The following is an 18,336-nucleotide window of genomic DNA, read 5'->3' on the forward strand; positions in this document are numbered from 1 at the left end:
TTTTCTATAAATTTAGCTATAAATTAGCTTTACATTTTAGCTATACTTTTTCAGGCTGCTGCTGCTAAGTGTCAGACTCTGTGAGACCCCGTGGATGGCAGCCCACCAGGCTCCCCCATCCCTGGGATTCTCCAGGCAGGAACACTGGAGTGGGTTGCCATTTCTTTTCCAATGCATGAAAGTGAAAAGTGAAAATGAAGTTGCTCAGTTGTGTCCTACTCTTCGAGACTCCATGGGCTGCAGCCTACCAGGCTCCTCCATCCATGGGATTTTCCAGACGTTTTCAGGACAACTCTATAAATCCATTGTTCAATGACTGTGCTTTGGCAGACAAATGGTAAAGTGCACTTACTCAGAAATCTTTATATGACAAACCAACTAGAGACTAAAATGATCCAGGCTTTATTTTGTTGTTGTTGTTGTTGTTATTTTATAGGTAATTCTCTGAGGTTTACTAAAGTTGTTGAATGTTGTATTAACTAGGGCCTAACACACTTCAAAAGTGTGTACTGTTTTCTTTTCTGAAAAAAAAAATTGAGAGTACTATAAATTCTGGAAAACTTGGACAACTATGCTTTGAAAGGGCACACTAAATTTTAGTCATTGAACATTAATTGAGATATTAAGTTGTTATTGATTAACTTCCTGACAGCTGCCTTCACATCTTTCTTCCTGAGGCTGTAGATCAATGGGTTCAGCATGGGGAAGACCACTGCTTAAAACACAGAGCCCACCTTGAGCATAAGCCATGAGCTTCTGGAGTTAGGAACACAGTAGAGGAAAAGGACGCTCCCATGTAAGACAGTAATGGCGGTCAGGTGGGAGGCAAAGGTGGAGAAGACTTTGTGGTGCCCCCAGTTGAAGGAACCTTCAGGAAAGTGATACAAATGCAAACATAGGAGGTGAGAATAATCATCAGGCTGCTTACTTCATTGAATGTGGCAGAGACTAAAATGATCTCCTGGCTGATGTAGGGGTCAGAGCAGGAAACAGCAACTATGGCAGCATGCTCACAGACAAAGTTATTTATGAACTTACTCCCACAAAGGGAAAAAGTCAAAAAAAGTAATGTGAATATTAGGGAACAGGCTATACCCCAAGGGTATGTAGCAATCACCAACACAAAACTAAACCTCTGGGACATGACAATTGTGTAGAGAAGAAGGTTGCAAATAGCCACAAATCGGTCATATGCCATCACTGCCAAGAAGAATGTCTCTGTCATCACAAATATGCAGGCAAAGAAGAATTGCATGAGGCATCCTGTGAAGGAGATTGTTCTGTCTTACACAACCAAGTTTTCTAGTAGCTTGGGTGTAACTACTGTCGAGTAACAGAAATCAACAAAGGATAAGTGGCTGAGAAAGAAGTACATGGGTGTGTGGAGCCTGGAACTGGACTTGATGATCAGGATCATGCCTAGGTTCCCCAGCACAGTGACTGAGTAGATGGTCAGGAAGACTAGGAACAGGGGCAGCTGGAGCTGAGGATATTTTGAGAAGCCCAAGAGAATGAAAGTGACCTCAGCACAATGGTTTGCTTGGTTCCTGTGGACAAAATATCAATGTTGATCCAGAAGAGTAAAAACTAAACTTTGAAATAGGTAAGAGAATAGAAAATGTGTTGAGAAGCTCACTGGGTCTCTGTTTACAGTATTTCTGTAAATGCTATACTTCTGCTTTATTTAAAATGCTAATGCTCATATGTCAATTATACAGCCAATAATAATTTTCATTGTGTATGATCTTCAGAAACAAAGAACCAAAACAGATTAGATCTTGCTTTATTTCAAATAATAAAATTCATTATTATCAGCTGCTTTCAAGAGACATTGTCTTTGCATGATTCTGAGCTTTGTGAAAACACCTGATATGACAATCCAATTACATGTATTGGAGAAAAATATGTCATTAGTTTCCACAGTTTCTTACCTGCCTCGCCTGCTGAGCTATGAGACAATTAACTTATATGCTAATTTGAATAATGGTAACATCTCTGCAAAACAGTTAATACAATATTTTCTTGGTTGTCCTATCTCCTTTCAATTCCTTTCTTATTCCTAGTTATTCCAAATCCTCAACCCATTCTGGAGCTATGCTATAAAACATACTAAACTTTTTCACTTATGTTGCATTAATTTTGAAAATATTTAAATGTATTCTTCATAGCCAATTGTATTATTCATCAGAAGATTCAAAACAAAATAAGTGCTATGCTTTCTGTCATAATAGTTGAAAAAATATTGAACAGAAAACTTTTTTTTTTTCCATTGTAGCAGATTTTGGAATTTGGGTGACAAAAATAAGGACTGTGAAAGTACTGGAGAAAACATATAGACTTCAGAATGGATCAAATATATACTCTGCCATTTTGAATTAAGTTTTTATTTATTCCAAAGAAAAATGGCTAGAAAACACCTATTTCAAATGTGACACCAGAATATTTCTTGATTATTACTGATTTCAGAAGGCATTTTTTCAATAATAAGATAAGAATATTAATATAAAGTTTAAATCACTAGAATGGCACTAGATACTTCAATAATGAATTTAAATTCTGTAAGACATGATAGAGCAGATATTTACCTTTTTATATATCAGAATTATGAATAATTGTATAATTTCAAACACCTGATATGTTTGTGAAAATCAGGCACAAATATGGACATCTATCAACTGGTGGAGACATTAGGGAAGACAATGCAGAAATCCCTTATTCTAGAAGCCACACAATAGAAACACTGTAGGATTTCATTAGAACACTTGGTTTAAGATGCATGTTTCCTTATTTTCCTCTAGGTTTTGTCACCACACTATAGCTGTCTCTGATTCCCACATGATAAGCTTGTAGAAAAGATACCTTTCAAAGACCATGTCCACAACAGATCTTCTGTAACAATACTTTGTAAAGTCTCAGCACTGCAAAGATTGATTATGACTATATTATTCCAGCCACACTCCTTAAATTTAAAATACTCTACAGAGGGCAGACACACTGAAACCATAATCACAGAAAACTAGCCAATCTGATCACATAGACCACAGCTTTGTCTAACTCAGTGAAACTAAGCCATGCAGTGTGGGGCCACCCAAGACAGACGGGTCATGGTGGAGAGGTCTGACATAATGAGGTCCACTGGAAAAGGGAATGGCAAACCACTTCAGTATTCTTGCCTTGAGAATCCCATGAACAATATGAAAAGGCAAAATGATAGGATACTGAAAGAGGAACTCCCCAGGTCGGTAGGTGCCCAATATACTACAGGAGGTCAGTGGAGAAATAACTCCAGAAAAAATGAAGGTATGGAGCCAAAGCAAAAACAATACCCAGTTGTGGATGTGACTGGTGATAGAAGCAAGGTCCGATGCTGTAAAGAGCAATATTGCATAGAAACCTGGAATGTTAGGTCCATGAATCAAGGCAAATTGGAAGTGGTCAAACAGAGATGGCAAGAGTGAACGTCAACATGCTAGGAATCAGTGAACTAAAATGGACTGGAATGGGTGAATTTAACTCAGATGACCATTATATCTACTACTGTGGGCAGGAATCCCTTAGAAGAAATGGAGTAGCCATCATGGTCAACAAAAGAGTCCAAAATGCAGTACTTGGATGCAATCTCAAAAACGACAGAATGATGTTCTGTCAATGAAAATGTTCTGAAAATGTTCGTTTCCAAGTCAAACCATTCAATATCATGGTTATCCAAGTCTATGCCCCTATAAGACCTTTTAGAACAAATGCCTGGGCGGCATTAGTTCTATGACCTAAGTCTTATAGGTCTTCAGAGAACCAATCAACTTCAGCTTCTTCAGTGATACTGGTTGGGCATAGGCTGTCATCATGACCTTAGGAATATGAAAACTAGAGAACTTAACTGAAGTACTGCCTTGATGACTGCAATTCAACTAATTACATTTTAACTCTTTCCCTGGTGGTATATTGATTGTATATTATTTCCCTAAAGCCTTAGGGCATTTGTGTTAGCAACTTTACTCATTTAATCTTATAAAAATAAACAACATCATTTTTAAAATTTTTATATGCATATAAAATACATAAATCCACAAGAGAAAATTATGACAATAGATTTGTCTTTTATTAATCCATATTTAATTTTTAAAATTTTCTTATGAAGGGTATATATATTTTTTTTTTTTTTTTTTTTTTTTTTTTTTTTTTTTTATATTATTTTTAAAAAAATCACATGCCCCCATCCTGAACCCTCCTCCCTCCCAACCTCCCATACCATCCCCCCTGGCCATTTAATCTTAGCCCCAAGCATCCAGCATCGTGCACTGAACCTGGACTGGCATCTCATTTTAATGACATTTTCACATGTTTCAATGACATTCTCCCAAATCTTCCCACCCTCTCTAAAGTCCATAAGACTGTTCTATACATCAGTTTTGCTGTCTAGACACAGGGTTATCGTTACCATTTTCTAAATTCCATATACATTTATACTGTATTTATGTTTTTCCTTCTGCTTACTTCACTCTGTATAATAGTCTCCAGTTTCATCCACCTCATTAGAACTGTGTTTCTAAACATATGCCTGCTAAGCTGCCATTGTATGGTTTATTTTGTACATTACATTATTTATATTATAAACTTTATTTTATTTTTACACTATTGATTCTATTGATAGAAAGCTTGCATTGGCTTTTCAAATATAGTGTTCTCAGATGTTTATATTTATTATGGAATCTAAAAAACAATTTTGGATGATATGTTTTCTAAAAATATCTGTTTATGAAAAGGATGGTATTTTCACTAATTTTGGTAACTACCTGTCTTGGCTTTAAGGACACAGGTTAAGAATAATAATAACTTTATGCAGAAGGAGCTAAAAAGTGGAAGCAGTGAAATATCTTATTTTCTGGGGCTCAAAAACCATTGCTTCATGGTGACTGCAGCCATGAAATTAAAGTACACTTGCTCCTTGGGAGGAAAGTTATGACAAAACTAGACAGCATATTCAAAAACAGAGACATCACTTTGCCAACAAAAGTGCATATAGTCAAAGCCATGGTTTTTCTAGTAGTCAGGCATGGATGTGAGTTGGACCCTAAAGAAGGCTGAATGCCGAAAAATTGATGCTTCAAATTGTGGTTCTGGGGAAGACTTGAGAGTCCTTTGGGCAGCAAGATCAAACCAGTCCATCCTAAAGGAAGTCATCCCTAAGTATTCATTGGAAGGACTGATGCTGAAACAAGCTCCAGTGCTTTGGCCATCTGACATGAAGAGCTGACTCATTGGAAAAGACCCTGATGTTGGGAAAGCTTGAAGGCTAATGGAGAAGAAGGAAGCAGAGGATGAGGTTGTTGGGTGACATCACTGACTCAATAGACATGAGTTTGAGCAAACTCCAGGAGACAGTGAAGGGCAGGGAAATCTGGCATGCTGCAGTCCATGGAGTGGCAAAGACTCAGGCACGACTTAGTGACTGAACAACAATAACAAGCTTATTTCTCGCTAGTGGAAGATTCAAAATACATTTTGACTGGGCAGCTGTGCTCTGTAGGGGCTCTGATTTCTCCCAGCTTGTACTTCACCATCATCATGGTGCTTCTGAGGTTATGATTCTCTTAATATTCATTGGTAAAAGAATACTTTCTTCTTCAAATAAATGATGCCAGGACAACTGGACATTCACAAGTAAAATCATGAGATTGGACACTTGCCTCATATTATATACAACAGTTAACTCAGAAACTGAACAAGGACCTGAATGAAAGAGCATAAACTATAAAACTCTTACAAGAAAAACACATGCCTTAAATTTCACGGCCTTGAATTTGTCAGTAGATTCTTAGATAGGGAAACAAAAGCATAAGCAACAAAAATAAATAAATAAATTGATAAATTGAACTTCCTCAAAATTTAAAATATTTGTATATTAAAAACATTATCAATAAACTGAAAAGAAAAAGTACAGAAAAGACACAATAAAGACAAAAAGTCAAATCAGATACAACACAAAATTTACAAATGTCCAACAAGCATGTGAAAGCATTGTCAATATATTTAGTTATTAGGAAAATGCAAATCAATATCATGATGTGATATCAAGTTTTACCCACTGAAAGTGAAGGTGAAGTTTCTCAGTCATGTCCAACTCTTAGCGACGACCCCATGGACTATAGCCCATCAGGCTCCTCTATCCATGGGATTTTCCAGGCAAGACTACTGGAATGGGTTGCCATTTCCTTCTCCAGGAGATCTTTCCGACCCAAGGATTGACCCCAGGTCTCCCACATTGTAGGCAGACACTTTACTGTCTGAACCACCAGGGAAGTCCAGTACCCACTGGATTTACTATAATAAATATATATAATAGCAATGATTAACACGGATGTGCTAGGATGTGCAAGGATGTGAAGCAACCAGAAGTGTTATATATTGTGCCTGGGAATATAAAATGCTACAGACATTGTAGAAATAAGTTTTATGGTTCCTCTCATATGGATGAACATAGAATTACTACTAGACAAAATGCTTAGCAGGAAAAAAAAGTAGTCTTTCACAAAGAAAGGTTAGGCTTTTCTCCCAATTTCTGGCAGGTGATATGTGTCTTATGTGATAATAGAGTCTGTTTAGGGAGGAGGGGCTGGGTACACCTGACATCAAGGTGTGAGCATGCTAATTTGCTAGGCTCCACTGTCTATGGGATTCTCCAGGCAAGAATACTGGAATGGGTTGCCCTGAAATCCTCCACGGGATCTTTACAACCCAGGGATTGAAGCTGTATCTGTTATATCTCTTGCATTGGCAGGTGGGTTCTTTACCACTAGTGCCACCTGGGAAGCACCACAGCATATGTCAAATAGAATTCACTCTATAGACTGTATATGAGTTTACTGTGAAGTGTGTTATTTGCTCAGTCATGTCTGAATCTTTGTGACCCCATGGACTGTAGCCTGCCAGCTTCCTCTCTCCATGAGATTCTCCAGACAAGAACCCTGGAGTGGGTGTCATGCCCTCCTCCAGGGGATCTTCCTGACCCGGGCATTGAACCTGCATCTCCTGTGGCTCCTGCATTGCAGGCAGATTCTTTAACCACTGAGCCACTGGGGAACCCCATAATAAAGACAGTGGAGTGGCTCAGTCGGTAAGTGTCCATCTACAATGCGGGAGACCTGGGTTCAATCCCTGGGTTGGGATGATCTCCTGGAGAAGGGAATGGCAACCCACTGCAGTATTATTGCCCTCCCCCCGCCCCAGAAAGGGGCTCAAAGAAAAGAAGTTATGCTTCCCTATTAAATTAGGACCATTCTGTAGACTCTGGGCACTGAGGCACAACTTGAGTCCTATGAAGCAAGTAGCCAGAGTGAAATCTAGGGACTTACACTCCCTGAATTAGCATAGAATGAGAGTACTTATGGGGAAAAAAAGTGCAATTATGCATTTATTTACTTATGTTTTAGTTAGCCTCTGTTCCTCCAAAATGCCTCTACTGTCTTTTTCTGACAGTAAAATTAATTATTTTCAAAGCTACTTCCTAACTTCTTACCAAAACCTGAAATTATGCTCAGTATAAAAATAAGTTCATTCCACATAGAATTCTCTATAAATTTTACCTCTTATTAGGAGCTGAAATTAAAACTCCATTATTTTCAGTTTTTATGACTTCATACTCCAAAAACACATACAGCAGATTAAAGGTTTCCTGTACATGTGCATCATTCACATATTCTCCCACTCTTTCTTCAACTGTTCCTTTAGATTCCTTTGATTTGATACATGTGATTAATTCCTTCATATTTATGACTTCCTGAAAGTCTTTTTCAATTTAACATACAAATCATAGAGCATATATTCTCTAACCAAAGACACTTTTTTTTCAAAAATCAGGATCCATTCCCTATGTCTATGGTAACAAAGTTTGAATAGCCCAGGGTTGAAAGGGAAACCTTCACCAAAGATGAATACGATTTCTGATGCACACTTCTTTCTTCTTCCCCACACACCTTCTCCACACCTGTAGCTTTTTACCCCATCTCCCACACTCTGTATTTGTCAACAGCCTTGGGGCCAACATTTCCAATTGCTCATTTAGACCCAGGAAGTGCCAGCCATGCTCAGCTGTGAGCACAGGTGCTATGTATAGTATTCATCTTCTTTCCTGTGCAACTACCCTGGAATAATTTTCCCATTGCAGACCTACTATGTACTCAGTCCTGTAACAGGAATTTTACAAACTATAAAATTATAAAACATGAGCCTCAGCCTCAATTTGTTTCTTAGAGCATTATTCCAGGAAATAATCCATATAAGAACGAATGACAACTTATAATTCTTGTTTATTATTAAAGTTTGTATGTATAAAGGGAATGAAAATATTGTGATCCAGAAAAAACAAAAAATAGTTTCTCGTGATGTAGCCTGGTTAACAAAAGTAAATGTGGTGAAAGATAAATAATCAAACACTTCTAATCAACTAAACAAGTAACCTGGCAGTTAGACTTACGCATGTGCTTGTTTGCCTCCTGCAAAGATTAATGGAACATATTAGGACCATATTATTTTCCTTTTAAAGTAAAATAAAAATCAACTCACCTGAGTGTAGAATTTGACTGGTTCATTTAATAAAGCTTCTTTTCTAAGTTTAATGGATTCAAGGAAAATTTCTGCTGAGAAGTCAATTTTTTTAAATATAGTAATAAGCCTGAAAAATAGTAACAGGAATCTAGAATATATTGCAATGAATATTTCAGAACAATTAATTTCTCTTAAAATGTATTAAAAATATATTCGGGCATGACAAAGAGAAAAGGAGACCAAAAAGCTGAACCCTGACATCAAACTGTCACATATATGCCACCAAAACCCTAAGGAGGTTAACCTTAGATAATATTATTTAACTTTTGCCTTGAGACCACAAATGGGGCAATTAGATGAAATAATGTCCTTGTGATACTTTGGTTGCATGTGCATTTTTTCCCAAAGTTTGGGGAACAATTTCATCATGCATTCAGGTCCACTAATCTTTTAAAAATGTTGAACTAGACAGTATATTTTTGTCTTTAACTACTTGCAGAAGGCAGAAATATACACAATCAAAATCAACTATTGGGTAACAATACAAAGATTCTTAATTTTTTGTTGAATTTCTGGTTTTCCCACTGTATCTGTTGGCTTCCCTCATAGCTCAGTCGGTAAAGAATCCTCCTGAAATGCAGGAGACCCTGGTTTGATTCCTGGGTCAGGAAGATCCGCTGGAGAAGGGATAGGCTACCCACTCCAGTATTCTTGGGCTTCCCTGGTGACTCAGCTGGTAAAGAATCTTCCTGCAATGCAGGAGACCTGGGTTCAATCCCTGGATTGGGAAGATCCCCTGGAGAAGGGAAAGGCACCCACTCCAGTATTCTGGCCTGGAGAATTCCAGGGACTGTATAGTCCATGGGGTCACAAAGAGTCAGACACAACTGAGCGACTTGCACTTTCTCTGTATCTGAGGGACATATTGATGTGTTTGGATGTAAAATTTATACAATATGAATCATATTATAATGTTTTTTATCCTTTCTTTAACATTGTATTGTGTTTCATTTTCTATAAAAACCATTGATTTTCTTAAGGTAATACAACTCACATTACTACTACAAATATGAGCATAATTCTTTTTTATTATTACATTTATTATTGAAATTGCAAAAAAGCTGATATTCTATTTTTCAATTTGTAGTCTAGGTTTATGGGAAGTATAGTATATTTATTACTTAGGAAGCTGCCATATCTCAACATATAAACATCTCAACTCCAGTGACTTAATTTAATAGAACACGGAGTAGCAATTTTTTTCTGGAAAAAGTTGCACAGTAAATACTTTAGCCTTTGTGGGCTGCATAGTCTCAATTTCAGCTATGCATGTCTGCATCTTGCAGCCTGGATTCACCCACAGGCAATACGTAAATCAATAGGCATGGCTCTGTTTCAATAAAATTTTATTTATAAAAGACAGTAGGCCAGATTTGGTTTGCAGATCACATCTTGTCAACCTATGCAATAGAATGCATTTCTTGGTTGTTCAAAGTCTAAAATTATTTCCAGAGCAGTAGGCAGACGTCTTCTGAGTGGCAATGCAGAGACTTAAGCTTGTTCTCAATATGGCTTATGATAATGTGATAGTGTGTGTGCATGTTAAGTCACTTTAGTAGTGTCAGACTTTTTGAGAGCATATGGACTGAAGCCTGCAAGGGTCCTCTGTCCATGGGATTCTCCAGGCAGAATCCTGGAGTGGGTTGCAATGCTCCCCTCCAGGGTATCTTCCCAGCCCAGGGATCAAATCTGTCTCTCTTGCATTGGCAGTTGGGTTGTTTACCACTAGCAGCACCTGGGAAGTTCAACAATGTGATTATTATAGTAAAATATAATGTAGTAAGAGAAACAATAATGTGCTTTAAAAAACACTGCACTTTTCTGCACTGCCACTGTTCATAATATTTTTGTTTTTTGCTTATTTATTTTTCATTAAGGTTTTGTCAAGCAATAGTACTCTTCACATGTAGAGATACTTGAATAATGACCAAGATATTTCCTGATCAATAAAATCACAAACGGACTTTGAACTTTGAGTTGAACTACAGTGTTAAGATAAAGTGAAAGGATAAGAAAGAAAAACAAAAGACATTTTAAGCAGAGAAGACTGCCTGAGCCAAGGTAGGAATTTGAATGTTCATTTTCAATGAGAAGTAGAGTTAATGCAGGGCAAACTTTGGGAGATGGTGAGGGACAGAAGGCATGCTGCAGTCCATGGGAGTACAAAGAGTCTTACATGACTGCGAGATTGAACAACAACAAAAAGTATGATATAAGATCAGAGTACTAGAGGATCTGAATTGTGGAAATGCAATTCAGATTAATACCGATTGCTGAATAGAGTTGTAACAGAGTTTCATGCCCACAGAACAAGTATGTAGTAATGAAGAGGTTGTGGTTGTAAAACGATCTGGATGATGGCAATGAAACTAACTTAGTTTCAATATTATAATCATGGCATTCAGTGTGGTTGTGTTAGTAGTTGATGTAAAGTAGTTGATGTAAACAGAAAGAAGTAACTCCCATTTTCATTTTAGTTCAGAAACAAACATTATGTTCTTGACAGCATCTCAGTGAAGACAAGTCTATGATTCTTGGAAACTAGCAATAATTATATAGGCACCTGCAGTGTGAAATAATAAACCGTGAGGTGTAATATGGGAGCTAGAGTGTCTGATAAACCAGTCCAGGGCCTGAAGACATCTGGAACACAGAAGGAAAATAAAAGGAGACTCTTACAGTGTCTTCAAATATTTCAAGGCTAAAGTATGAAAAAAAAAAAAAGAAAAACATTGATGTCTTTTATGTGTCTTCAGGAGAGAAATTTAACATTAAATGAATTAATCTTTAAAAGCCACAGGAAACTAATTTCAGAACAACAATAACATTTTTTTTTTCTCCAAAGTGTCCAAAAAAAAAAAAAAAAAATAGTGTGACTGACTCAGAGTCTCTAGGTTGTCCAGTTGCACTAAAAGTATACAAGAAGGAGCTCTAGATACACAAGCTTTAAAGTATATTAAAGGAAGGGGGTGACTCTTCAGGGAGAATTCAGACAAGATATAAAACTTCACAAGCTTTCTCTACATTTTCCTACTGTGTGACTGGTCCTCACCTTGACCTAGAGCTTTCACTAAGATCACTTTATGCTTGGTGTTCTCAAAGTACTGTTTCAAAATTATCTGTATTTTTATACATCTCTAGCAGGTTGATTTAACTTCTCTGTCCAATAAAATATCTATTACTGTAATTAAACAGTACAGTCTAACCACCTTAACATGTTCAATGCAAGCTTTATCGACCCTTCTCTATAACTGAGGAGGGGCTTCCCAGGTGGCTCAGATGGTAAAGAATCCTGCTACAATGTAGGAGACCCAGGTTCAGTCCCTGGGTTGGGAAGATCCCCTGGAGGAGGGCATGGCAACTCACTCCAGTATTTTTGCCTGGAGAATTCCATGGACAGGGAAGCCTGGAGGGCTACAGTATGGGGAGTTGCAAAGAGTCGAACACCACTGAGTGACTGAGCACAGCACATAACTGAGATCACTCCTGTAAGAGTATGCAGATAAAGCATACTTTTAAAAAATAAGAAATCAAATTCAAAATAGCCTCTTAAATTCAGTATTATGTGTAAACACATAGTTTTAGATAGATCCCTGGTGGCTCAGGTGGTGAAGATTTGACCTGCAATGCAGGAGACCTGGCTTCTATCCCTGGATTGGGAAGATCCTCTGGAGAAGGGAATGGCTACTCACTCCAGTATTCTTGCATGGAGAATTCCATGAATGAAGGAACCTGGTGGGCTATAGTCCATGGGGTCATGAAGAATCAGACATGATAGAGAAACTAACACTTTCACTTTTTTTCCTACATGTATTTATGTGTAGATACCCGAAGTGCAGGCCATCACGGGCACCCTAGTGTCTAGGGTTACTCAGTGTGCTCACAGGCAGTTTTATTTATCTTTCTTTGATCTGGTCTGGGGCTCCAGTCTGGCACCTATTCAGAAAAGATTAAAGAAAATCTGATAATCTCAGTCCAGTATTATTTATTTCACAACAGATTATTTTTCCCCCTCAAGTTTATATACCAGTTTAAATACTAGTTTGATATAATGGGAAAGAAATGTTGATTTTATTTTCCCCCAATATTCCCAATTTGACCCTACATTGTCTATTTGTATTCTCATTCTCAGCAAAACTGCATAGTAATTGGAAGAATATTTTTCAAAGGATCGAAGAGTATAAAGTGTTAATTTCTCTGTCATCATTGACTCTTTGCAACCCTGTGGATTGTAGCCCACTAGGCTCCTCTATGCCTGGAATGCTCCTGACAAGTATACTGGAGTGGGTTACCATTCCCTTCTCCAGGGTATCTTCCCGATCCAGGAATCCAACCCAGAATCTCTCACATTCTAGACAGATTCTTTACCTTCTGAGCTACATGTAGCATAAAATCCCTCTGCAAATTAGTAGCAAAGAACAACCCACTCCAGTACCCTTGCCTGGAAAATCCGATGGAGGGAGAAGCCTGATAGGCTACAGTCCATGGGGTCGCAAAGAGTCCGACACGACTGAGCAACTTCACTTTCATTTTCAACAAGTGATGCAAATAGCATATCCACTAGATGGCAGAGTGACACAGTAATTTAAAACAAGGCACAAATAATGGGCATTGATTGCTTTAGAGAAAGCAGCAGAAACTATTCTGCAGAAGGAAAAATGTGACCTGCCATGTCGACGAACGGAGGATGCTGAGGCCACCAAGCCATCAGCATGGCTTCTGCACCCCCACCTCCCGCTCAGGCTCGTGAGCCCTGAGGAATTCTGGATCGAAACAGAGCTGCACCCTGAGGGAACACAGGATAGAAAAGAATAGCGTCCTGGTCCTAAGTAGTTAAGGTGCAGCTCGAAGCGATGGTTTCAAGGAGCCCAGACTGTTCCCTCTTCAGGTGCAGAAAAAGCCTAAATTCATTGACATGAGCTTTCTGGTTTTCTTTAATTTCCAATAATCTTCTGATGGTCTGATGCCGGTGCCAGCCGGCAAGGTCTATCAGATCCCGAGAACGTGCGCTGTGCGGCTGAGAAAGAAAACTACAGCAAAAGAATTCTACAACAAAGATGGGGTCGAGAGGATCAGACATGTCTCCACGAAGGGACACAGTCTGACCACGACTTTATTCAGCATCTTATATTTATACAGGGGAGTGTGAGAAAGACAAGACAGTTAGCATTTTTCTTAGTTGACCTATACATCTTACAAAAACTCACAAGAAATTTTGAGAGCATGGGAATGGCATCCTGTTATTATTTCTTACACCAGATAACATTTCCCTGTGCGTGAGAAGTTTGTCCAGAACTCCAGGTGTCTGCAGTAAATAGTCACCTAATCTCTGGGGTGGCGGGACAGAGAGCTATGTTTGCAAGCAAACCCTCAAGGACTGAGGAAGCTCCCAGAGCTGTGTCCTTTGGATAAAGGACCCCGTTCTCATGGGCAGCTCCCTGCATCTCCCCCTTTCCTTTTATATAGGCGCACGCTTATGTTCCTTTAACTTCAGACCATTTTCATAGATGGAAGCCTTTATCTCCATAGATCATCAATCAGTTTTTTAATTAAACAAGGTGCAAGAAATAAAACAGTTTCATTAGTGTATATGGGAATAGACTGACCCTCCCAGCTCACCAGTTGGAGAAGGGGAGGGTTGGGAAAATAAGTCCAGTAAGCACTTGAATATTCTTCAGAATGTGCAGTATTAATCTGATTTAAGATAATTAATAAGGTTATCAGGAAGCTTAAAGGTGATATTGGATCGCCCTGCACAGCAACACGATTCTGTGTCTCTCGCATCAATGCCTGAAGTTGTTGCTGAGATAGTAATTCATCATGCTCTTGAATCGTCAGTCTCTTCATCTGGTTTACTAGAAATCATCTCCGCTGTGCATACCAACCTTTCCGGCAGCCAGCGCGGCGCTTCAGCATCCTGTGGGAAAACACAAACATGCCCTCGTCCCCAAATTATTACAGGATCTGGTCCATACCATTTTCCCACAAATGGGTCTTTCCAAAAGACTTTAGGTCTTATTGTTTGTGCATCAAAGTTCCAAAATCGCTGTGCTGCTGAACGGCCACATATATCCAATTGTAAAAAATTTAGAACAAATAAAGCATGGTTTAGAGAGTTGGAGGGGGTACTGACATACAATTTCCCCTTCTTTAGTTTTTGCAATTGATGTTTGAGAGTTTGATGTGCCCATTCAATGATTCCTTGACCTTGAGGATTATAAGGGATACCTGTTTTATGTGAGATAGACAATTGTGTACAAAATAGTTGAAATTTTTTTCCAGTGTATCCTGGACCATTGTCTGTTTTTATGGTTTTAGGGATTCCCATAACAGCAAAACATTTAATGCAATGAGCTATACAATGTTTGCTAGCTTCTCCGGATTGTAGAGAGGCATGTAAAAAGCCGGAGAAGGTGTCAATAGTAACATGAACAAATTTTTGTTTACCAAATTCAGGAATATGGGTAACATCCATTTGCCATATGTCATTTGGCAACAATCCTCGGGGATTAACTCCATAATGGGGGATGCTAAAAAATTGAGGACATGTTTGACACTGCTGAACAATCTGTCTGGCAGCTTCTCGAGTAATGCCAAATTGAAGTCTCAAGCTATGGCTGTTTTGATGGTGCAAGCTGTGGGATGTTTTTGCCATTTGTTGCAATGAAGGAAATATCATACGTGTAGCTTCGTCAGCCAAAGCATTGCCTCGTGCTAAAGGTCTAGGAAGTCCAGAGTGAGCACAAATATGACTGAAATAGCATTTATTAACTCTGGAACAAATTAAATGTTGTATATCACGAAAAAGAGTTTGGATAGTAGAATTCAGGATACCAATAAATGGAACAATCTCAATAGTGTTTAAGGCTCTTGTGATATATTGACTGTCAGAATATAAATTAAATGGAGCAGAGATTTGTAATAAAGCCTGAAGAATGGCAAATAGTTCTACTTCTTGAGCAGACTTATAATTAGTACGCCAGGCGGCAGTGTTGTCTTGTATAATCAGACTAGCTATTCCATTAGAAGAGCCATCAGTAAATACAGTTAGGGCGTCGGCAAGGGGCTGAGAAACAACGATTTTTGGAAAGAGAAATTGGTGATAGTGAACAAATTGCAAAATTTTATCCCTTATCCCGCTTTTGTTGCTGATACAGTACTTCTTTGACTGTCTTTCCCTGTAATGCCACGGCCAAAGTTATGCCTTGAACGTATGAAGGGCCGATATTGGCACAAATCCGTACATAATCGGATAAGCCTCCCTTTTTTCTGTAAGGTCTCAGGGCAGCTTGACAAGCCAAATTGGCATTCTCATAAGCAAGCTGTTTAGCCAACACCATTCCCGCCTGCTCATCCCCTATCATTTTACTAATTGCCTCAAGCAGGTGGGCAACAAAATCCTGATATGGTTCATCTGGCCCCTGGAGAATTTTAGATAAATCTTCAGTCTTTTTATCAGAATTTGGAAGTTTTATCCATGCTTGTAGAGCCGCAGCACTAATCTGAGGGTAGGCTCCGGGCAAATAATTAAGTTGATTATTAGTGTCTCGATAATCCCCCTCTCCCACCATCATTTCATAAGTGGTGTTCAGTCCCTGTCACCGACTGATATCGGCTGTGATCCCACACTGCTCAGCAAACTCAGATTTCCATAGTAAATAATCTCTTCCAGATAAACAAGCCCGAGCAACCTGTTTCCAATCATTAGGTGGCAGATTTTGATTTCCTAAAGCCTCTATAATAGCCTGAGTAAGTGGCGCAGTCGGGCCGTATTGTGCACAAGCCATTTTTAACTCTTTTACTTGCTTAAAGGGCAGCGGTTCATAATACCTCTGCTGTTGAGCATTTTCAAATACTGGATAGATTCCTGAAAACCCGGGAATATATTCTCCTTCTTCATTAGCTCACTTAATCGCTTGTTGAAGAGGAGATAATAATATCTCACTTCTAATTTTTATGTTTTCACCGGGCAAAGAAGCAGGGATAGATATAAGCTCTTGCAGTTCTATGAAAGGCGGAGGTGGGTTGAGCCCAGCAAGAACCGAGGGAGGATATCCTGGAGGCAAAGGCTGGCTGGAGTGGGAGTCTCCCTGTGCATCCTTTTTACTGCTATAACAATCTTCTGAATTAAATTCTCCAGCTGTTCTTTGGAAAGCCCTGAATGCTTTAATTCCCCTTTTCCTGAGGGGGGTTGCATGTTAACCATCATCTCCCAAGGCATATCCTCTCTATGGTACTGAGCTGCTTGTTCATTTAACTCTTCCTGTTCATCAGAGCTTAACACATCATCATTCCCTCCAGCCTTACAAGCTGTTCCCTCAGACACAGCACAAAGCGACTCAGGCGGAGGGGTGGAAGGCTCTGCAACTTCGGGTTCTGTGGAATCCCTGAGGGCTGTTTGAGTCTTATGTCCCTCATGTTCAGGATCCAGACAGTCTCTTATGAGAGTCCACAAAGAGAAAGCATCCACAGGGACACGATTGGGACCATGTAAGGAATAATATGTCTGTAATTGTTTTCCTACTTTCTTCCAAGTTTCCAGACTAACTGTTCCTTCTTCTGGAAACCAAGGACAAACATCTTCTATAAAAAGTAAAAACTTCTCTAGGTGTAACTTATTTACATGAATTCCCCTACCTTTTAACATAGTTTTCAACATATGTACAAATAACTGGCAGCTATTGCCTTGTCCCATGATTTATTACTCTCAACAATAACACTCCCTGCCCTTTACTTTAATTAATTAGGAATTCCTCTTTACTTACTTCAATCTTGGCAGGCAGCGGCCGTCGTCGCACTCCGATTCTCGAGTCCCTGTTTGGGCGCCACCTGCCGGTGCCAGCCGGCAAAGTCGATCAGGTCCTGAGAACGTGCATGGCGCAGCTGAGAAAGAAAACTACAGCAAAAGAATTCTACAACAAAGATGGGGTCAAGAGGATCAGACATGTCTCCACGAAGGGACGCAGTCTGACCACGACTTTATTCAGCATCTTATATTTATACAGGGGAGTGTGAGAAAGACAAGACAGTTAGCATTTTTCTTAGTTGACCTATACATCTTACAAAAACTCACAAGAAATTTTGAGAGCATGGGAATGGCATCCTGTTATTATTTCTTACACCAGATAAGCAGATTATTTCCCTGTGCACGAGGAGTTTGTCCAGAACTCCAGGTGTCTGCAGTAAATAGTCGCCTAATCTCTGGGGTGGCGGGACAGAGAGCTATGTTTGCAAGCAAACCCTCAAGGACTGAGGAAGCTCCCAGAGCTGTGTCCTTTAGATAAAGGACCCCGTTCTCACAGGCAGCTCCCCGCAGTCTGACTACCTGGTTTTTGTTGCAAAATGCATATACATTCTGACTCCTCCTTTCCCTTTTCAGAGCAGTTTCTCTGATCTAACTGAGACGTTGTCTTTCAGGTTTGTGTTGTGCATAGTCTCTCAGTCATGTCCCACACTTTTGTGACCCCATGGGCTGTAGCCCACCAGGCTCCTCTGTCCATTGGATTCTCCAGGCAAGAATATTGGAGTGGGTAGCCATTTCCTCCTCCAAGGGATCTTCCTGACATAGGGATAGAACCCAGGTCTCCTGCATTACAAGTGAATTCTTTACTATCTGAGCCACCAGGGAAGCCCCTTATTTTCTAGGTTTAAGTCCATAGAATAAAAAAATAATAATAATTCTCAACTTTTAGTTTGTGCTTTTTTTTTGGTCAATTAGTAATTTCATCTCTC

At 39.1% G+C, this 18,336-nt stretch overlaps 2 pseudogenes; both read right to left on the reverse strand.

Annotated features, from left to right (window-relative positions):
- Positions 1-596: 596 nt before the first annotated feature.
- On the reverse strand, positions 597-7,765 carry LOC102281212 (olfactory receptor 5D13-like; annotated as a pseudogene).
- A 7,963-nt stretch (positions 7,766-15,728) lies between these two features.
- Positions 15,729-17,386, reverse strand: LOC106701015 (endogenous retrovirus group K member 7 Gag polyprotein-like; annotated as a pseudogene).
- Between the last annotated feature and the right edge of the window lie 950 nt (positions 17,387-18,336).

Source organism: Bos mutus, chromosome 28 (genome assembly GCF_027580195.1).
Source record: "Bos mutus isolate GX-2022 chromosome 28, NWIPB_WYAK_1.1, whole genome shotgun sequence".
Classification (NCBI taxonomy): Eukaryota; Metazoa; Chordata; class Mammalia; order Artiodactyla; family Bovidae; genus Bos; species Bos mutus.